Below are 15,959 nucleotides of genomic sequence, written 5' to 3'. Positions count from 1 at the left end.
TTAGCATCAGCCAACAACTCCGTTTTCTCCCTCTTCAAGGCAGCAACCTCAGCCTTCAAAGCCTCCGCCTCACCGAGAAGCACGGCAGCCTGGGAACCCACATTAGAAGCCTTTTGCCGCTCCTCACCCAGTTGAGAAAGAAGTGAAGTCTCAACCTTGGAAAGCCGGAGAATCTCTGCCCCAGCCTCCTCAGAAGACTTCACTGCCTTTTCCCTCGCAATCTCGGCAGCCTCAAGCTTCTCCTTCAGCTTAACCATTTCAGCCTAAGAGTGACGGAGTTTCTTATCCAGCAAACCAACTTGAGCCATCATGGGCTCAGCCTTCCGAACAATGACAGCAGACCGAAGGAGGGCACGATACACCGACTTGGCCTGGAACGAAACATCGCAACCATCAAAAAACGGCTCTGTACCAGGCATCAAGTGTTGATCAATAAAACCCGGGGCATCGAAACGACGATCCATCACACTAGGCACCAAACCCTCCTCCTCAAAAGTCTCGCTGCTCGGGTCCTCAGGCCTTTTTCTCTTCCGAGAAGCCTCAGCCGCCGTCACCATGACGACTTCAGGAGAGTTCGTGGGACCAGGAGAAACTTGAGCATCGGCCCGCGCACCCGAGGAAAGCACCTCCTGAGAAACCGGCTAAGAATCCACGGTAGGATTGGAGACAGGGGTAGAAGGAGACGAAGATCCCTCCTCCCGACCAATCGCGGCCTTCAACCTAGCCAAAGAAGTCAGCCCACGAGCCATCTCAACTGAAAGAAACCAAAGAAAAAATCTAGTTACAGACTCGGGAAAACAAAACATAAAAAATCAGGAAAGAGACAAAGGCACACACCGATATACGCCCGACAAGCCTCGGGGTCCCCATGACATCCCGGGGATTCAACGGACGCTCGCCAAACAAATGCCACAAAATGTTGGCGACATCCTTATCCTCCTGGGACAAGCCATCATTGGTGAACTTAGTCAAAACCGACGGGCCGGCACAGAAATTCCAATACGTCAGAAACCGGCGGATGCCCTCCGGCGACAACCAAAACGGATGATGCCCCTGAACGGGACACACCTTAAAATACTCCCTTTTGAAACCGTGAAAGGAATCCTCAAACAACCCAAAAATTCAGCGATGAGGCTGGGCACGGAATGACATATATCCTTTCTTATGCTTCCCTTCTTTAGTCGGGAGAGTGCATAAGAAGAGAAAAAGAAAAACAGGAACAGAAGCCGGAAGGTCGAGATACCGGCACACCAATTTAAAAGACCGCACGGCAGCCCAACTATTCGGATGAAGCTGAGACGACGCCACGGAACACCGACTCAGCAAATCCTGAACAAACGGCGAGAAAGGAAACCGCACGCCGAGCCGTGTAAACATCGACTCGTAAACCCACATCCAGTCCGGAACAGTGGGCGAATAAAGATTTAAATAACAGACACGCTCGTCGGCATCTGAAGGGCAAGCTCGTAATGCCGCTCTATCTCACCGCCACCACAAATCGCCCCCTGATCACAGAGGCGTTGAAGATCGGCCTCCGTCATCCGTGACGGAACGCCCCACACGTCGCTAGTCACCCAAGTGTAGCGAGCGGGGACGCCCTTGGAGGGAGCCACGGGAGCTCCAACACCCTCATTTCTCCGCCGATGCTTACCTAAAACAGGGAGGAGCACCACCATCAGCCTACCAACCCTACGCAGAAGCAAGAACAGAAACCTACCGCTACTGCCAAAACCAACACGGTGGTGCACCGCCACTACTAACCAAACACAACCACACTCAGCCGCCCCCCCCCCCAAAACTCAAATACCACCGCAGAAAACACAATGCAGCAAGGAAATAACAAAGTACAACGCATGGCAAATACAAAACAGGAATAGCACAAAACAAAAAAGAAGAAAAGCGAAGCACACCAACCTGAAAACGGAGAAAAAAGATCCTGGGGAAACTTGAGAAGCAGAAGCGGCAAAAAAGCACCAGAGAGCAATAACACAGAGATAAGAGAAGATTTCTTCAAGAAAGAACGAAAAAAGAAAAAATAAAACAAACGAGGGAATTAAAAGGCCAAAACAGTTACAAAAGGAGGGGGGCGAAAATACACAAATAACCCTAAAACAAGGTAAGTGTCGTAGGGGCAAAAGAGGAAAATGCTCCCTCGCATTAAACACCTCCCTCGAAAAAAGAAGCTAATAAAGCACGCCTCGAAGAACACAATAGACGCAGTAGGCTCGGAAGAGCCACGTCAAACCAAAACGGTCAGACGAACCTTCCAGCAAAAGCCGAGGCCGGGACACCGATCTCACGACGGAGAATCAAACGAACACCCAAGAAAAACTAAAGACCCAGCCCGCAGTCAAATACCACACCTCCCAGCGACAGACCGACCTTGCTCGCTCTCCCGCTTCGGGGGCAACTGTTACGGATCCGGCCCACGGATCCCGGACCCACGACTAAACCCGAAACCGGCCCTCCAGAGCTCCTAACTGACTTTCGAATTCAAACATCTCCCTTATCTTAGCCAGATAAGATAAGAAAAGATAAGATGCTCACCAACACCTATAAAATGAGGACCCAAGTCCCTCAGGTATTCATTCATTCCTCACACCTTCTACCTCTTAGATTCATTCTGACTTGAGCGTCGGAGTGTCTTTGCAAGTACCTCCCCCCATTGCTCCAGTCAAGCGATCCGGCATCCGCCTCGACCCGCAGGTTCCCGATCCATCTCTCAAACCCGTACCAGAGACATCTTGTACAAAATGCTTTATTAATCCATTGAGATCAGCTCCTAAATCTGTAAATGATTTTGATCAATCTAATTATGACGTAGTACACAATTCACCTACGGATATCATACCACCTAATCATGATTCAAAATGCCGAGCAATCCGGATAGTACTACGGATCATTCACTACCTAATCAACGATCCCAAGAAAATACTAGGCGATGTGGTGGGAATCAATCTTCTGAATATTGGACAGTGGAGACAATAGGTACCATGCATAATAAATTTATTTTCTAATTGTTTTATTTTCTCCTCTATTTCTGATTCTCTGTCCTTGATCCCAGAAAAGAAAAATGATCGCTTCTTCTACAGAATAAAGCTTCTTTTAATAAATACTCTTCTGTCATGTTTTTTATGCCTGTTCTAGCAAAAATTTATCTGTTACTTTTATTACCTGATGATTGATGGTTGTAGTGGAGTCATTTGTCTCTTCTTATACATACACATAATGTTGTTTTATCAAATAATTTACTTTTAAAATTTTTAATTTAGTTTAAAACTTTTTATTTAAAGACACAGATGGAACTATTAAAACTAGAAGGTTAAAGATCAAAGAAATGAATAACTTATCTAGAGATGAGCAAGTTGTTGTAAACTTTGAATATCAACAAGCTATTAGGGAAGTACAAGGTTTGCTTGCTGGATATTTAGTAACATTAGCAGCTGATTGTGTAAAACCCGATTAATTAATGGCTAATTAACCAATAAATTAAAATATATTCTAAAAAAGGAGAAAATGAGGTTTTTATGGTTTAATGTGATAGAGAAATTTAAAACGAGAATTTTGAAACTAATTTTAAAGAAATGAGCCCAAGATTGGGCCGAACGAGCCAAACCAGGCCAACTGGACCCAAGTTGGGCCCAAGGCCCAGCCAAGCTTTCAATTAGTGAAAGCTCAGCACTCTCTTTCCTCCAGGAACACACACAAGGGAGAAGGGGGGAAGACATAAACCCTTGCTCTTATTCACCTCAACCTTCCTTTGATCATATCTTTTGATTCGGAGCTCCGATTGATGCACCGTTTATGGCCACGCAACCGCGGTATCGAGCTCTACAAAACCCACAGAATAAATCTTGAGGTAAGCCACGTTTTCATCTTCAAATTCCAGCCCTTAGTTTCGAGTTTCATGGGCAAAAATGTTGATATTTTTAAGCTACTCTACGTTATAGGATCAAATAAACTTGAACGGAAGGCTTGTTCTTGCTCTCTTGACCCTTGGGTATGGTAAGAGATCTCAAAACCTAGTGAAAATATTGAATTTAAGGTTTTGGGTATTGAGTTATTGTGTTTTGGTGTAATATTGTGGCTTAGGCATTAAATATATGTGTATTGCAGCTTGATTGGTAATTTTGGAAAGCTTTGGGGTGGAGCACCAAGCGTGGAAATCTGATTGATGGAGTTTGAAAATCTTGGAAGCTGAATTTAAGTGTGTTCCGGGTAGAACGGGAATCGGCCAATGTATGGTTTTGATTTCTTGTATCTAAAATGTAATGTGGTGTAAACACGTAGGCTAGTGACCCTAGGATAGGGCTTTGGAATGTTGATATGGTTATTGGAAAATTTAGATTGAGTTAAATATGTATGAATGATGGAATTTAGATTGAGTTAAATATTGTATGAATGATGGTGGAATTGATTGTGAGTGGTTGGATTGGTTGACAAAGGAACATGACAACTCACAACATCCACAAACTCCCCTGAACCAAAAACTCTCAACACTTGAACCTGTAATTAAAAGATATGAAGAGGAGATGAAGAGATTTTGGGAAGAACAACAAGCCTCCTCTAAGAAAGTGTTGTTAAGACAAATATTGAGTGTAAAAGAGGAAGTGAAGGAACAAGAAAGTGAGGAAGACAATCAAGGAAGCTCATACTCAAGTGAAGCAGAGAATTACATAGATGAAGGGCTCATTGAACCACCAACTCAAAAGGCTTTTGATGAAGATAATACTCTAATAATCACACAACCACCAAGTATTGATATCCAAGAAGTGAAGGCAGCTAACAAGAGCACCGATCCTACCCCTAATCCAGCAAGCAAGCTCAATCAAGCCATTAACAAAAGGAAGCTTGCTAAGGAGAGACCAAGACAGGGGACAAAAGCTGAATCCTCTACCCCCTTGAGGTCATTCCTCTTAACAAACTAGAAGAAAAGAAAGAAAGTGAAGAACAACATGTCAAGCTAATGACACTAAAAGAGCGCTTGTTGGGAGGCAACCCAATCTTAGGTAACATTTCATTCCTTTGCTTTGTTTATTTTCTCTGTTTGTTTTGTTTAAATTTCAATAAATTGGCATATGATTACATTCTAAGTTTGGTGTTGCCTTGCAACAATTTGTTTTCAATCCTTCTGGATGATTGTATCAAATAAAAAATGAAAGTGTCACACTGAGATTCTAAGTTTGGTGTGCCACTTATTTTCTATGCAAGAAATCTAGCAACACCACTTGTCTGCATAATCATAATGCCTTTGCAGTGTTATTTTTCTTTTGGTTTGACACTTTTTCATTCTACTTGTTTTAGTAATTTCTCTATTTTTAATGCTTTCATTTAGTTTTCTACTTAACTGTTTTTGTTAATACCTCACCAAAAAATCCTTCTTCATGACAGATTCTTGGCTTGGTGATTGTATTTAACATATAACAGTTTCATTTAGCCTTAGTTCAAATAAAATGGACATGTGATTGTATTCTAAGTTTAGTATTGCTATGCAACAAAAATTTGTTTCTAATCTTTACTGATACTTGCATTAATTCCAAGTAAAAGTGTCACACTAAGTTTGGTGTGCCACTTATTTTTTTTATGCAATGTATCATGCACACCCTCTATGTTTGCAATCACAAGGTCTCTGTTTCTCTGTGCCTTCATGGTTATCTTTAGTTTTGCTTGCTTAAAATACATGTACTACTAAAATTTCATTGTGTAAGATACTCATGATCTATCTTAGCCCCATCACCACTGTTCTAATTGTTGCTTAAGGATGAGCAAGCATTCTGAAGTTGGTAGGGGAAGGGAAAGAATGGGAGGAAAATGACAACAATAGAGAAAATGAATTACAATGTTGTAAAGTTCCTTTTCCTCTCATTTGTTTCCAGCACTTTAAATTGCATGATTGTCTTTATCTTCTCTGTTTACATGTGTGTATGAATAAGCATAACCTGAATTTTGATCTGTAACATGTTGCTATGCCACTATGACTACCAACATGAGTTTTGTAAAGTTCAAAGAAGTAAAGTATCATGATCATAAAAAAATAAGGAATTAAAGAAGAATTTAGCATGAGCATACAAGTAATTGGAAGGCTAGTATGATTAATTGTTGCTCAATTGCATTGGATTGTATTTAATTGAAGTTTTCAATCTAGGACATTTTGTGAAATTTTTGGAAATCATGAAAATATTGAAAAAGCAAATGCAATTAAGGCAAGAAAAGAAAAAGGGAAAGAATGAGAAAGCTGAAGGCTTTGAGTACCAATGACAATTCAATTATTAAGTGCTTGTGGTGTTTATGTATCAGGCAAAAAGCTTGAAAACAAAACACTTAGCAGTCAAGGCTAGGCTCAAGTGCAAAAGTACTCCCTCAAAGCTCAAGGTTCTGAGCATCAATGATTAGAGAGTCAAGAAAAGAAACAAATGAGCTTAATGAAGTCCTCTAATTCAATACTTCTGGTGCTTATGTATCAAGTGGTAATACTTGAAAACAAAGCATTTAGAATCGTAGCTTTGTTATCAACTCATGGAGTAAAGCACCCAAAAGGAGAAGCTAATAAGAAAATCAAAAGCTTGTTTCAAGGAAGAAATATAAGGAAAAGATTTCATAAATTGAGATACATAGAAGCATCAATCATTTACATTTCTTTTGTGATTGTGGCATGCATAGAAAACTAGCAAACCATGAACATTGAGTTGCTATTCTTCTTACCTTGGTTTGTCAAAATTTATTGCATGATTCTTTTCTTGCTTGAGGACAAGCAAGGTTTAAGTTTGGTGTTGTGATGACATGTCATCATGTCATATTTTTCTATGCTTTTTCATACAAGAAATTAATGATTAATGCTTAATTGTTGAGTGTTTTTGTGCTTAAATAGTATATTTCATTGATCTTTTGATTTTATAAATCTTGTAGGAAATAAGTGGAAAAAGAAGCAAAAAAAGCACAAATTAAGCTCAAAAAGAGAAAAGAAGAATTTTGGGGCACACTTTGATGTTTGAGCACGCTTTAGAATCTTAGGCCATGCTTTTAAAAGTGTGACCCACGACCATGAAGCCTTGGCATTAGTAACATGATACATATGCATTAATAACTAAAGCATGCATGCATTTAATCATTAATGCTTTATGCATGCATTATCATGAATTATCATGTATTAATGCTTATGCATGCATGAAACAATTAATTAATAATGCCAAGGAATGAACGCTAGCGTTAAAATGAATGAACGCTAAATATAAGCAAATGGCATTACTAATTAATTAAACAAATAAAAGCATGCATGCATGAAATATTCAATCATTAATGCCAATGAACGAACCAAGGCTGGCTCTGCTAGAGAGCAATAGGAGTAGGAGTAGGATAGAATAGAAAGCTCTCTTGATAAACTTTTATTTTTCTGCATTTTTACATTTCAGTATTGAATTCAGTTTATGCAAATTTCAATTTCTACAATCCTCTGCTCCAATTTCCTTCTCTGAAATTTTACTTTTCTATTGCACCCAATTTACTTTCCTACAATTTTGTTCCTCTGCACTTTACATTTGAGCTTGCTGTGATCTGAATTTACTTTTTCTGCACTTTAGTCCTTCTGCAATCATTCTGAGTTCTGATTTACTGCTTTCATTTAATTTCCAAGCACCCATCCCCTTTACATTTCATGCAATTCACCTTTCTTGTCATTTAAGATTCTGTCAATTTACGTTTCTTGCTATTTAAGATTCAGTCACTTTACTTTCTGCAATTTAAATTCCCTGCAATTTACTTTCTGTTGCTTCAATTTCATCCAATTCAACACTGTTAGCTTAACTAGACTGATTACTCACTAAAGTTGCTTGATCCATCAATCCCTGTGGGATCGACCTCACTCTTGTGAGTTATTACTACTTGATGCGACCCGGTACACTTGCCGGTGAATTTGTGTGAAATCTAATTTTCACCCATCACCTCCGGCGACCACCACCACCTCCAAGGGTCCCACATATTCTCTCCCCCCTTTTCTCCATCTCCTCCCTTTTTCTAATCTCCTCATACACTTCACATTGCCTATTTTCTCCTTCTCAAGGTCCATTCTTATACCTTATTCTTCCTTATTGTCTTGTATTCTAATCTTTCTTTCTCTTACTAGTTGCATTTAGTTCCTCTCTTCTTTTCTTCTTAGTTACATGTTTAATTGGTTCTTGCTTCTTTGCTTTCTTTCATTTCATATTTTCCATGGGAGTTGGATTTTGAGTTTTATCTTGCTTTGATGGGTCATTTTGTTGTTTCTTAATTCCTTTATGACTATGTGGTGTTGTGATTGTTGATTGGCATTCCATTTGGGGTTTTACATGTTTGAATTTCTCATACTTGCTCATTATTTGAATGTTGCACACCAAGTGTATGTTGAAATGCACCTACACCACTTTGATTCGATTTTGACTATGTGCTCTCAATTTGGTGTTTTTTTTCTTCATACACTTGCTCTATCTAAGTGCATTGAGCCTTTCGGCTTTATGTTTACCATTCTAATGCTCATTCCCCTGACATGCTTCTTCATTCTTATTGATGCTTGAGTTTATCCTTCTCATGCCTTATTGCATGCCTCACTCACTCTTGCACCCCATGCTAAGTGTAGGCTCCATGATTCTATCATTGTCTTATCACATGTTGCAGCTGTCATGTCCTCAAGACGCACTATTCCTTTTGGGCATTACCTTTCACTTGCATGCTATTTTCCAAGTGTTGATTATTTGGGTTTTCATGTTTCCTCTTTCCCTTCCTTTTTCAGGATGGCCACCCGAAAAGGCAAGGAGAAAGCGTCGAAGAAACCAACCACAAAAAGAGCACCCAAAAAATCAACCTCCAAGGCGCGCCTTACACAAGGAGCTAAGCCCCTCTCAAAGAAGACGAAGACAATTGCTCGCTCATATTGATGAATGAGATAAGGGCAATCTGGCAAGGGACTCCACAAAGTTCCCCAACTGCTATTGTGAGCTAATGTTCCCTACCATGGTTGAGAGGAACTATCACTCCGAGCATCTACTCGCTCCGCCGGACCATATTGCTCTGTATGTGCTACCCCGCATCGAGCAGCGAGGATGGGGGTTTCTATTGCAAAGACAATAGGAGACGAACCTCTCGTGGGTGGTGGAGTTTTACTCCAATTTCCACTCCCCATCACTCCAATCAGTTTACATGCGTCGAAAGCAAGTCTCAGTTTTGGAGGAAGCTATTCAGCGAGTACTCAATGTCTCATCGGTACCGGAGGATATGGATGGCTACCAAGAGGTCCTACGTCAACGGGAGGAATTTGAGTTTGATTAGGACTCGATCCTTCAAGTCATTGCCGAACCCGAGAATTATTGGACCCAAGGGAGACTAAGGATGCGGCCCAAGTGCCTTGAGGCACGTGCCCTTATGGTGGAGGCCCGAGCATGGGCCCAGATATTATCTCGCTACGTGCTTCCTAGCACCCGTAAGTCATCCATCACGGAGGACCTCGCCCTCCTTGTTTGGTCCGTACTCACGGAGAGGCCGGTCAACATTCCTCTCCTCATCCGACAAGCGTGGGTCGAGTCCATGCCAAGGGTAATCTACCATTTCCCGCCTTGGTATCCGATTTAGTTGCTGCTGTCGGTGTCCCTTGCGAGGCTAAGGACATGACGGCTACAATTCCGGCAAAGGGCGATATCGTTCCGAGCGGGAAATATCTTCAGCCTCCCATGGACACCACAAGCCTCGACATAGCTCCTCCTCCCACCATTCCCACTACTTCATCCGCACCACCAAAGTCAACACATCAATTGCTTGTAGAGCTTCATGAGAAGATAGATCGATATGAGAGGCATAACAAATGCCGATTTGCCTACATGGAGAAGCTTTGGGGGTTATGTCAACCCACCTATGAAAGAACCGCATATTTCCTTATCCACTTCGGACCATAGTGGAGCAAGCACTCAAGACACGGATGATGGAAGTAGCGACCTCGATCCCCCTTTGCGTCTCACCCAAGGCATGAAGGACTGTGCAAACTTTTAAGTGTGGGGAGGTTGGTTACCGACTTCCGTAGGTAACTTTTCTTTTCAACACCTATGATTTTGATTATTCTTTCGTTAATTAGGATAGATTGCATGGTTAGTTTTTGTATTTGAACAGTCTTTGCATGGTAGGACTACTTGGTTAGTTAGGATGATAACTTCTTTTCCAAGAAATCATTTTTAGGGCACCCTACCAATATAAATTTTTTTTGTGTGTGTTAATCTTGCTTGAAGAATGTATTTTGGAACTTGGTTTTTGGGCTAAGAACACAAGCATGTGAGACTTGAGCCTAATTGCGTGGTTACATCTTATAACCACTTATTTCATTCTTGTGCACATTGTTCTCTTTCTATGATTGTGATCTATGATTTGTTCGATTCTTTATGTCCATTATTCCATGTAGCCATGCATTTATATGATTGAGGTCATCATTTCATTTAGCCCACTTACCCAAATAGCCTACCCTTTATCAACCATTGTTAGCCAACTTTGAGCCTATGATAAACCCCTTTGTTCTAATATTAGCACATTACAAGTCTTTAAGCGAAAAATAATAATTGTCCCTATTTGGATCTTTGATTAGTTTAGACTAGTGTGTGTGTGTCATTCAAGTATGGGAAAATTTGGAACATTGGTTGAGGTAGAAGGATGCTTAGAATTTTCATTGAGGATCTTGGGAATTGGATATATCTTCATGCATTAAATATAAAGCCATGTGCATTGATGCTCTTGCATGTGTTGGTAGTTGAAAAGAAAGAAAAGAAGAAAAAGATATACAAAGAAAAAAAAAACGGAAAAAAGTTATATATGAAAAAAAAGAAGAAAGAAAAAAAAAGAAAAAAAAAGAAAAAGAAGAAAAGAACAAGAAAAAGAAAGACATCAAAAAGGGGACAAAATGCCCCAAAGTAGGGTTCAACAATAATCAATGCATATAGGAAATGATAAAGAAAAGAAAATGTATGAAGGTGTGGAAAGAAAAGACGAATGGGTAGTTAGGCTTATACTAGATTTCCATAGGTTGTCTTGAGCAAACTTAGCTATATATAACCTTACCTTGACCCTAGCCCCATTACAACCTAAAGAAAAGACCTCATGATAGGTGTATGTGATAAACCCATATTTTATGATATATATTGTGCTCAATTTAAGTGATTTATTCAATCCTTCACCTACTTATTCATGTAAATTGCATGGTTTCACTTTCCCTTCCTTATTATGTGATATATATGAAAAACATGTTTCCTATGCTTTAAAAATAATTATTTTAATTACCCTTTATTACCATTCGATGCCGTGATTTGTGTGTTGAGTAGTTTCAGATCTTCTAAGGCAGGAATGAATTAAAGGATGTAAAAGAAACATACAAAAATGGAAGGAAAGCACAAAATGGAGTTTTTGAAGAAACTGGCAGCGACGCGGACGCATGGACGACGCGGTCGCATGCCCAGCGCGAAAAGGCAGCGATGCGAACGCATGACTGACGTGGGCACGCGCCATGAGCAGAACACAGATGACGTGTACGCGTGACCGAAGCAAACGCGTGACGAGGAAGACTCCAGATGACACGAACGCGTGACCCACGCGGACGCGTGACAGACGCCACGCACCAGAAATTATAGAAAATGCTCCCAGCGATTTCTGAAACCCTTTTTGGCCCAGATCCAAGTCCAGAAGGCACATATTAGAGGTTATAAAATGGGGGAATGCATCCATTCATTATCATGCATTCAATTATTCACTTTTCATAATTTAGATGTAGTTTTTAGAGAGAGAGGTTCTCTCCTCTCCCTTAGGTTTTAGGATTAGGATTTCTTATTATTTCAAGTTAGTATTCCAACTCTTTATCAGGTTCAATGTTCCTTTTTAATTACTTTGTCAATTTAATTTATGAACTCTTCCATGTTACATATGATTCTCTTAATTAATGTTATTTGAGGTATTTCAGTTTATGATTGCTTTCTTTTATTTATGTTACTGTTGCTTCCAATCTAAAGATATTTTTATTCGAGTAAGTGTACTTTTCCCCTTTTGGCCTTGGTTAAGTAATTGGTAACTCATGAGTTATCAAACTCAACGTGATTGATAATTGTTGTCTTTACTAATTGAATTGAACTTCAATAACTCCAGTCCTTTCGTAGGAATTGACTAGGACCTGAGGATTAACTGATTGGTCTACTTGACTTTCCTTTGCTTTAGTAAGGGCTAAGTAAGTGGGATTAAAACCCAATTCTCATCACCATTGATAAGAATAACTAGGATAGGACTTCCAATTTCTCATACCTTGCCAAGAGTTTATTTTACAGTTATTTATTTATTTTATTTGTCATTTAAATTACTTGTTCCTTACTTTCAAAACCCCCAATTTACAAAACTCATAACCAGTAATAAGAACATACCTCCTTGCAATTCCTTGAGAAGATGACCCGAGGTTTGAATACTTCGGTTCTCAATTTTAAAAGGGGTTTGTTACTTGTGACAACCAAAACGTTTGTATGAAAGGATTTTCTATTGGTTCAGAAGCTATACTTACAACGCGATCATATTTTTATATTTCTTTGCCGATAGAAAAACCGATCGTCAGTATGCATGCATTGGATAATTGTTGATTGTTAGATGACAAACAAATTGGGAAAAGCATGATTAGAGGAGGATTGAGTAGTCAACCCTAAACACTAGAGAGAATAGAGTGCAAACACTACCGGTGAGGGTTTGACGCTCAATGCCTTGTTCTCGGCTTTCACGAGCTTTCTTCATGCGAGTTATGGACACTCCATTTTGATTGCATTGAATTGTTTTGTCAATTCGTCCCTATGCGCTCATATATATTCTTGGAAGTTGATTTACCTTTGATCAAGTAGGTAGATACATTTGAATTAGTTGCATCCATATAGGTAAATTGCATTTAATAAATTCCCATTCTCCTATGATTCTTTGGTCTTTCAATCCCTTTTAGCATGAGGACATGCTTGGTTTGAGTGTGGGGAGATTTGATGAGCCCCAATCTTACGGTATATTTTGTGCAGAATTTAGAGGGTTTTACCAACATTTTGTCACACTTATCCATATAAAATGCATGGTTTTATGTCTCCTTCCTAATTTTTCTTAATGGTTGAAAACATGCTTTTTAGACCTTAATTACGCTATATTTTTATCTCCTTCTATTACCATTCGATGCCGTGATCTATTTGTTGAGTGATTTCAGAGTTTATAGGGGCAAGAATGGTCTTGAAGAGAGGAAGGAAGCATGAAAAAGTGGAAGGAGCAAGAAAAATGGAGCTTTAAAGTATTGGCATCGACGCGCACGCGCAGCCAACGCGCACACGTGGAAGCTGAATTCTGGAATTGGTGCGCGAGCATGGATGCATACGCGTAGCTGGATGGATTCTTCATCAACGCGTACGCACGCCTAACGCGTATGCGTGTATCGCAAAAATGCCATAGACGCGTACGTGTGACCCACGTGTACGCGTGACGTGCACACGTGACATCTTTAGTGAAAATGTGCCTAGCGATTTTGGAGGGTTTCCAAGCCCAATTATGAGTGGAATTCTGGTGAGAAAGGATTAAAAGAACCAAGGATTGAAGGAGAACACATCTTTTACTCACTTTAGTTAGTTACTTTTGGAAGTTACATTTTTAGAGAGAGAGACTCTAACTTCTCTCTAGGATTTTTGGCTTTCTCATTTCCAATTGTACTTGGATATTTTGGTGAGATCTGAATTTGATTCAATTTTATATTCCTCTAGATTGTAGATCCTCTTCTTCTACTTTCAATTTGTGTTCTTGATGTTCTAGTATCGTAGATCTTGGATCTAGACCTTGTTACTTTGATTTCCATTAATGAATTGAAGAATCTCCTTTTCATTGTTGTTAATTGTTTGATTGTTGTTGATTGTTTGTAATAGATAGCTTTAATTCAATTCCTTTCTCCAATTTAATGATGTCTTCCATTATTGCTCACCAAATGCTTGATAAAATGTCAACTTTGGCTATGGAGTAGTTCTTCACTCTTGGCTTAGGGGTTGGGAATTGGAAACACTTGAATTATTAAGGTTTTTTGTTGATTGACAATTGAAAATTGCTAATTGATTTGAATGACACTAACTCTAGTCTCTCCCTAGGATTAGACTAGGACTTGTGGACTCAAATTGATTATCTTCACTTGACTTTCCTTCATAATTAGAGGTTAACTAAGTGGAGCAATAACCAATTGATGTCACAATTGATGGAGATAATAACTATAGGAATTCCAATTCTCAACCCTAGCCAACACTTTTATATTGAATTGATTGTCACTCACTCTTGCCTGATTTCACATTCTTGTGTCCCTTAGTTCATTGTCATTTGTTCATTACTTTTATGCAAGCTAGTTTACACTTCTCGTATTCAACCTCAAACACTAAGAGATTCCTAACCAATGATGTGCATCCTAAGGAAACTCCTAGGGAGAATGACTCGAGACTAATACTCTCGGTTATTGATTTGAATTATGGACAAACTTTCTTTGTTTGATGTGCTATAGTTTGTTGGTTTAGAGCTATGCTCGTGACTTAATTCCATTAGAGAATTCTATACCGGCAAAATATATCTTATCAAGATGTTAATGATGGAGCCAAAGTTTTCCATGGTTTCTTTTGATTGTTTCTATCTAATTTGTCCCAAATTGTACACATAGGGATGCATCAGGGACAAGTCAAGAATGGGTAAAAAACCTAAGGAAGGATCAAGTAGCAAAGAATATAACAAACAAGAAAGGCATGGATGTTCACATCCAGTTTCCCCAAAAGAAAACAGAAAGGGCGCGTAAAAACCCGCCACACCACCCAAGGTAAATACCTACTTGAGTTTGTGAAAGTTAGGGTATCATTGCTTTAATTAGGGATAATAATTTGTTATTTCATTCTTCCTTGTGTGGTTGGCAACGTAGTGCGATGTTCATGTAATTGTTTGAATTTTTTCCTTGCTTTTATGACTACAATTCTGTTATCCTTGTGTGTACATCTGAATGGATATGGTTTTATTTTTTGGTTCATTCAAGAAGTTTGGAAAGGGAAGGGATGGAAATAAACATCCCCGTAAGGACTTGGAACAAGTGCCATTTACCAGGAGTAGGACCGAACTTCCGCAAAGAGACATAGAGGCGCAAAAGGTGATCTCTGTTCATTAAAACTACTCGTAGTAGTATGCTGGTGATAAATCCCAATTTTAGGGTTTATCTTGTGTTGAATTTGGTGAATTTTATCAACTTATCTCACATTTATTCAATGAAATAGCATGTTTGTGAATTTCTCCTAAATTGTGCTTAAGATTAAAAACATGATCTTTAGGCTCTTAAACTGCTAAATTTAATTTCTTTTAATTCCATTTGATGCCTTGATTGGATTAGAAGGAAAATGTTGGATTAAAGAAGTGAAGGAAAATCATGCAAAGTGGAGAATTCATGAAAAAATGAGGATTTGGTGGAATTCATGGCCATGTGTACGCATGCCTCACGCGTACGCATGTGTGGAGATTTTTTTAGGCCACGCGTATGTGTGACATGGCACGTACGCGTGACACTCGGCACGTGATTCACTTAAAGAAAATGTGGCTGGCAATTTCTAAGTTCATTCAAGCCCAATTCCAACTCATTTCTGAAGTATTTGAGGCCAAATTTAAGAAGGAACAAGGAGGGAGCAATTAGAGTAGTTTAGGAACATGTTTTAGGGTAGTTTTCTAGAGAGAGAAGCTCCCTCTTCTTTGTAAAATTTAGAGCTTTTAGTTCAATTTCCTCTTAGATTTATGTTTTTATTTTTGTTTTGATTTAGTTTTCCTTGCTTTTTATTGTTCTAGCACTTTAATTCTCTTAGTTTTAATTGTTATTTCCTTTATTTTGCAACTTTTTATGTTTATGAACTCTTATTACTTTTAATTTCATTTAATGCAATTTGATGTTTCTATGTTTATTG

This window comes from Arachis ipaensis, chromosome B1, assembly GCF_059453495.1.
Source record: "Arachis ipaensis isolate K30076 ecotype BB chromosome B1, ASM5945349v1, whole genome shotgun sequence".
In the NCBI taxonomy this organism is placed as follows: domain Eukaryota; kingdom Viridiplantae; phylum Streptophyta; class Magnoliopsida; order Fabales; family Fabaceae; genus Arachis; species Arachis ipaensis.
The sequence above is the reverse complement of the archived record's forward strand: the minus strand, read 5'-3'. Positions refer to the sequence as shown.